Raw genomic sequence first — 7,723 nt, 5'->3', positions numbered from 1 at the left:
GAAGTGTGGGGGGGGGGGGGCAGAATGAGCATCACCACCACTCTTACACGTTACATGCAGGCCCCGCGGAACGTTTTTCAAAGTGGAATATTAACGATCAGGTAAAGCGTAAACCCCGAAAGCTCAGGGTTTTAGGCATTAAATTACGGTCAGATAAGCATATTTAGATACTTTATTTGTGACACTGGCAGGTCACTAATTGGTAGAGTGTCCAGGGAGCAGAGCCCCCGGAAGCTCAGGGGTTTTAGGTATTTAATTATGGTCAGATGAGCATCCAGGGGCCCGCCTTAGGGCCCTTGGTAGGGTCCAGGGGGCAGAGCCCCCGGAAGCTCTGGGGTTTTAGGTATTTAATTACGGTCAAATGAGCATCCAGGGGACCGCCTTAGGGCCTTTGGTGGGGTCCAGGGGCCAGAGTCCTCGGAAGCTCTGGGGTTTTAGGTATTTAATTACGGTCAGATGAGCATCCAGGGGACCGCCTTAGGGCCTTTGGTGAGGTCCAGGGGGCAGAGCCCCCGGAAGCTCTGGGGTTTTAGGTATTTAATTACGGTCAAATGAGCATACAGGGGACCGCCTTAGGGCCTTTGGTTGGGTCCAGGGGGCAGAGCCCCCAGAAGCTCGGGGGTTTTAGGTATTTAATTACGGTCAGATGAGCATATTTTGATACCTCATTTGTTACATTGGCAGGTTTCCTATTTTTCTCTCTCTCTTTCTTTCTTTTTCTCTGTAACATACTTTTTCAAAAAGTTATGGGGGCTCGAGCCCCCGAGCCCAGCCGTTTTGCAGACCATGACATAAAGCCTTCTAAATAAGCATATTTTTCGCCCGACTGTAAATTTGGGAAATTTCTAATTTTTCAACAAACGCATAAAAAGGTTTGACTTACTGGAAAAAAATACCGAAAAATCATGTCATTTCAGCAACATTTGTAAATCACTGGCATCGAATAAGAAATAACCCCCCCCCCCCCCTCCCTCTCAGTACGCCCGCGTTCAGAGGCTCATGTCTTCTCACCCCTATAACAAAACAAAAAAAACACGCTTTCCCAATCTCTCACGATATGTCCACGATATGCGCGTATCGCTATTATAAAAAAAACCTCCATTGATAAATGTAGGTGGCATGCGCAATGTTTAGGAAATTTAATTTCTGTTTATTTTCCTTTTCTTTGAATGGAATTTTATATGTCATTTAATTCAGGCTTTTATTATTGTTCTGTTCTTTGGGGTTTAAAATACAAACCATCTTTACTCCTTTAGTGGTTTTTTTTTTTTTTGGAGGGGGGGCGTTTTTGGGGGCCAAAAATGCGTTTTGCCCCCCCCCCCCCACTTTTTTGATTGGGGGGGGGGGCAACTGCCCCCCCCCCCCTGCACCACCTCCTAGGCAGCGCGCTACGCGCGCTTCGCGTGCTCACTACCGAACCCCTAAAATAAAGTCCTGGCTACGCGCTTGCCATTGAGCAGCACACTCATTAACCTCATTAACATGTGACAATAGTACCATTACATATTTTCTTGAATGAATACAGTTTCAGTTCTGTTGGTGAAATAACCATTACTCTGTTGCAGTATATGCATATTTTATTTGTAAGGTTGTATGAATTCTCTTTGACTTATGTTGCTACAATAATCATATACATATTATAATCATTATTTCTTTTTCTTTATTATAAGGTTGAACGAATACTGTTTCAGTTCTATTGCTACAATAATAATTTACATATAATAATAATAACATAAGATATTTTTCATTATAATTTTGAATGAATGCTGTTTTAGTTCTCTTTTAACAATGACAATGTACACATGAAAATAATTGCAGTCAATATTTCCTTCATTGTGAGGTTGTATAAATACTGTGTTCTGTTACTATAATAATCTTATACATAGAATAGTACTTACAGAATATATTGTTGTTATTAAAAGGTTGTAGAAATACTGCTTCAGTTCCGTTGTAACAAGAGTCATTTACATGTGATAATAATTTGCAGTAGATATTTTATTTATTGTAAGGTTGTATGAATTCAATTGCAGTTTTTTTTCAACAATAATTTTAGACATGAAATGATAATCTCAGTATATGTTTTTGTTGCTGTAAGGTTGTATGAATACTCTCTCAGTTGTGTTCCTACAATAATCATATACAAATGGTTATAATTACAGAATATATTTTATTTGTTTGAAAACTACTTCAATTCCATCGCTACAATGATGTTGCACATAAAGTAATAAAGACAATACATATATGGATCATTATCAGGTGGTTTGAAAACGTTTCAATTTGTATTGCTAGATCATGTTAATAAGACAATCAATACAGACCCATTTTTTAAACGACGTGGCTGTAAAACTATCATTTCATTTGTATTGATACAATGGTCATGAATTTAAGACAATAACTACAGAAGAAGTTGTCCTCAATGTAAGGTTTTATGAAGACTGTTCAGTTCTTTTGCTACAATGATAATGTTTATTAAGACAATAATAACAGAAGATATTTTCTATGAAGACTGCTCATTTGTTTTTACTAAAATAAACATGTATATGTATAGGTGATAACTGAAATTAATACAAGCGTTATCATAAGTTTGTATGAAAATTGTTGCAGTTGTATGTCTACAAATCCATGTACATAAGATAGCTTAATAATTTCAGAGGATTTTTTCTTTATTGCAAAGTCTGCATGAAACCCTTTTTCTCAGTTGTTGCAATGATCATGTACATTACGTAATAAATGCAGTAAATATGTGCTTTGTATGTTTTGTATGAACACTTCTCCAGTTGGATTGCCTAAGCGATCATGTAAACATAAAACAATAATAGCAGCGGATAATTTCATCATTGTAAATTTTTATGAAACTGTTTCTGTTATTACAGTTAAGTTGTGTGGTTTAGGCAAACTTTGTTTTGTGAGATTAGCATTCATTTCATTTAGACGAAAGAATATCACTTGAGCAATGCCCCTTTAAAATGATTACTCATAAAAAAAATGTCCTACTATGTCGTTCTAATAGTTTTTTTTCAGTTGATATGGTACTTCATGGTTCAGTCTCCAAAAGGAATTGATATTAATATATATTTTGTTCACGTTTTAATTTCTTATATTCGACATACTTTATAGTATAGTCATTTTTTTCTTTCGAAATTGTAATTACTACCTTGACTGCATTTAAAATCATTTAACGTTTCTAATGCTACGTTTACACTATGTTCCCGGCGGCCACGGCAGCCCCGTTTGCCCGAAACGTAGTGCGCCGTGGGATTTAGACCAATTTTATCTCTGGATTCAAGTTTTGTTACGTCTTGCCAAGTTTTCTCACGGTCTACCACGGTATCAGTGACGGGCCGTGGGGGGAAGGGGATGCTGAGTCCCGGAGGCTCTAATTAGAGCCTCCGGGACTCAGCATCCCCTTCCCCCCACGGCCCGTCACTGAAGGCGCACTACGGTTCGGCCCGCGTTCTACCACGGATGCCAGAACGTTCCCTCCCGGCCCGTCACGTTCTGATGGGGTCCCTCACGTTTCCCACGTTCTGATCAAGGTCTGACACGTTTTTCACGTTCTGTCAAGGCTTTGTACGGATGAAACGTGGACGCAGGGCAGCTTTGGAGCACGTTTGTGCCGGCGGTATATAAAGAAGGTCTCCCAAGCAATAGCAATCATGGTATCCTGAGACCTCGCGTTGTGTCAGACCGTAGTAGAACGCAACGCGCCATTGCTTGCCGGGCGCTTAAACCGTCCCACTACGGACCACCCCCAAGTTTTGTTACGGCCTATTACGGACTGTCACGTTTTGTTACGTTCACCCCGGTTTATTACGTCCTACTAGGTTTCTCATCCGCGCCTTGACTGCCGTGGCAATTTTTTTGACAGTTTAAAAATCTGACACGGTATCCACGGCAATCACGGCCTGTCACGTTTGCCCATACGGTCCCCCGCGTTGTGTCACGTCAATCCCGTTTCGTCCACGGTGGCCTGAAACGTGGTTGCCGTGGCCGCCGGGAACATAGTGTAAACGTAGCATAACATGTCTTAAATGTAGATTTTGTCATGGTTCTAATACCAAGATGTACAGCAGTATTAAAACCAATCATAATCCGTCGCAAATACGTTTGAACGAATGTGATTTCTAAATCTGAAAATTAGTCATCCCCATATAATATATTCCTATTCACATAATCAACATTTCTATAAATGACTTGCAGAAATTTCTTTTTAAAATGCACTTTCCAAGCAAGTATACATGGATTTATGTTTATGACGGATGTGTCAACGTTATTTATGTTGAATTGTTACAATATTCAAGTTGAAAAAAATTGAAAGTATATATCTGAAATTCAACTAAAGTAAGGTTGTAGAAGAGCGGTTTCGGGAGTATTAATTTTTATTGCATCAATGATCATGTACATAATACGATATATACAGTAATGTTTGTATTATATTAAGTGGTGATAAAATTTCAGTTGCGGTCCCGCAATGACAATTTAAACTAAAAGTGTTGTAATAAAGTAATAGATATTGCAAATGTTTGCGTATAATGAACATACATGGCCGCGATCTGAAAGAGCTGTCAATTGGACCACCACCCGAATTGTAAACTTACTTTTTTAAAGTCAAGTTATAATTAGGCTGCTGATTACATATCATCTTTAAAATTTAAAAAAATGAGCCCAATCCATCTATATACCTAATCACTCATTTCAGAGTCGGGATGAGGCTTCAAAGTTGATTGACGTCCGTTTTGTGTCTACGTTCGTCTAATACAAATTAGAAAACTAATCTGCGACTTTCAGCAAAACAAATTGGGAACCAAAAGGATAGCAGAACGTGTTTGGGACTGTAAACCTCCCATAAACGTGTCTGAATGCCTTCGAAACGTATTGTTAACGCCTTGAGAGCATTGCGGTTATGCTGGTTCCGAAGAATTTTGAAAATGATGTTGAATCTTGCTTTGAAAGAAAAGCCACTTTTATTTTTAATATTAGTTTTATGTTTCGCGAATTTTATATCAGCTCCGATTTAGGTAGCAACAGTACTTTTATTTTTGGGGGATATAGTGTGCCTTTGTGTTGTTGAGGTTTCTGTATCTCTTTGTATATTCTCATGCTCCTATATTCGACTGTGTTTTGTTTTGATTGTGATAATAGCAATATCTCTCATATTGAACGTACAGTAATGCGACCATATTTACAGCGTCTAACTATAATTGTCCTTTGTTTTCTTGAGTTGTTTAATGTTTTGTTTCTAGCATTATAAGTTTGATTTTCTGTTGTATGCCAGGAGTGATTTCAGTCAATTCTTTGAATTTGAATTTGACTTTGCTTCAGTCGAGTATGGACCACATAATTTGATACATTAGAAAATGCCCTAAAGTCCTTTTCTTCTAAAATGGCTTACTTTAATGACAAGAAATGGACAAAAAAGGTCTATACGTGTATGCTGGCTTTCTATTTTTACATAGCTTAATATCTTATGCAAGCATTTTATTCATATAGATGTAAGTCATATTAGAATACTGAATATAAAATCTCGCCCTCCTTGTGTTTGCTCCGATGTATCATTTATTTTGTTTGTATCACTGACAGGGCTGTCTCCAGACTGCCTGAGATGTGAATGCAACTTCCCCGATGTCTGTTTTCGTTGATTGATTATAAAGTGTAATTTAAATACAGGATATACCAATGAAAAATCAGGTAGAAAATATTTGTGTACTTTTATTTCTAGACCATTAAAGAGAAGGAAATATAACTGACAGATAAGTTGTAAATGCTTTGTTATTATGTGGGGCGCAGTGGTAAGGGTGCGTGTGTGTGCGTGTGTGTGTGTGTGTGTATTGCGTGTGTACGTGTGTGTGGTGCGTGCGTTTGTGTGTGTTTTTTTGGACACATTTAATGTGTTCATTAGTAATTGATTCATGATGTATTTCTTTATAGCTTACATGCTTATTTTTTAATTTCACGATGGAGGATATAAATCAAATTTACATTGTACTTTTTGCGAGGCACATGTAAAATTATGGATCTTCAGTAACTGGTCCCTCAGAAACAAGTGCTAAGCCGGTCACAGAGAATTTATGATTTCAACTGAAGCCTCTCAGTGCATGTTAATTTTTTCTTATTTTTTTATTTTTAATCTTTCCATATTTGATCAACATGGTGTATTGGAATATGGGCTGTGGTTGGAGCGACTGATGGGGTAGACAGCGTTTATTCCTGACGGATACGAATGCAGGTACATTGAAATATGAAATAATTAAAGAGCAATGATGAACCGATTATTTGCCGTTGAATGTGGTGACTTGTCGGTTACGAGCAGATGGTCATGGCAGGCTTCGATATTCTATAAGACTAGAAGCTATCTAGACAGTAATTCAAGAGATATCTGGGTAGAGACACTTTGTCACATCAAGCTACGAGAAAGTAAATCATCATCCCACAGAATTCTACTCGAAGACCTCTTCAAAATCAGGTAGGCCCAACATCCCTTACGTTATGCTTGTTGCACATGAGACGTCTTTCTGATTCCGTCAGTTTGTAATTGTATTGATAATGATATCGATTATTTAGGATCGTTAAAACAAAAGTACCCTTTCGCTTACTAAGTTACAGAATGTGAAGAGAAACACAAAACTATTAGATAGGTGAATCATACTTTATTACTGAGGGAACAATTTGTTTTAATGGATCTTTTGAAAGTGGCAAAACTGGACGACGGGTTGATTATCTTTCGAAGCAGCAACTATAATCGTTTTTCGGTAGTTGAGATTCTGGATTTGGGAGCAATTAATGTATATTCAGTTGTTTAGCGTAGGTCTGCATTTCCTCTCCAGACATTATTTTGTTCGCCCTTGTGTAACGGCCTTTTAGTGCGCATTGAGCGGGAGGTCCCGGGTTCGTAACACTAGAGGGTGCCTGCGTCTTTTGTAAGGCATTAATCCTCATTATCCACACCGACTTACACCTGCCTTCCGAAATTGTTAATTGCTTTCAAATTACTAACTGTCTTCAAACTCTAGTTTGGGCATGAGCCATTATTATTGTATGTTTGTAATTAAGTAAAATGTACCAACAATTTGTTAAACATTTAGTGTTGGTTTTATTTCTTACCCAACAAACATGAATGATCCTTTAATTGTTTTTCCCTCCTATGTGTAACATTTTATGCAACAGTTTTAAAGAGGGAAGTCTACCATGATATTGAGTTGGTTTTAGTAAAAGCGACACAAACAAATTAGTTACATTTTAGCAATATCCTTTCATATTATTATAGACAATTTATACATTTTTTCTTTTCTTCAGTGAAACGCATATTTGCAATACTGTTTTTGTCGATTCTTGCATATAGTAGCCGTTATCAAAAGCAGTCATGAAGTTGCTCATCTTAGTAGCACTGGTGGTAATGATGGCGGTTTGTGTAATTGCTGATTCAAGCGGAGGCTCATCATCTATGTCTGAATCTGAAAGCGGTGAGATAATTGTCAAGCACAGACTTTATTGAGCCATTTAAAGTGTTTTGATTTGTTTGTGTAATAAAGGTTTAAACCAGCTTGCAAATAGCTACAAGGGGCAGGGCTGAGTTGATTGATATGACGCGATTTCAACCTAACTTGATCTGAGCTCGATATCATGGACCATAATGCCTTATCTGGTAGGCATTATTTAATCAGTTGTAGAGGCATGATTTCTATTTTTTAATAAATAAATAAATAAATATAACGATAGACGAGCC

The sequence above is a fragment of the Strongylocentrotus purpuratus genome, unplaced genomic scaffold, assembly GCF_000002235.5.
Source record: "Strongylocentrotus purpuratus isolate Spur 01 unplaced genomic scaffold, Spur_5.0 spur5_contig_821, whole genome shotgun sequence".
Classification (NCBI taxonomy): domain Eukaryota; kingdom Metazoa; phylum Echinodermata; class Echinoidea; order Camarodonta; family Strongylocentrotidae; genus Strongylocentrotus; species Strongylocentrotus purpuratus.
The sequence above is the reverse complement of the archived record's forward strand: the minus strand, read 5'-3'. Positions refer to the sequence as shown.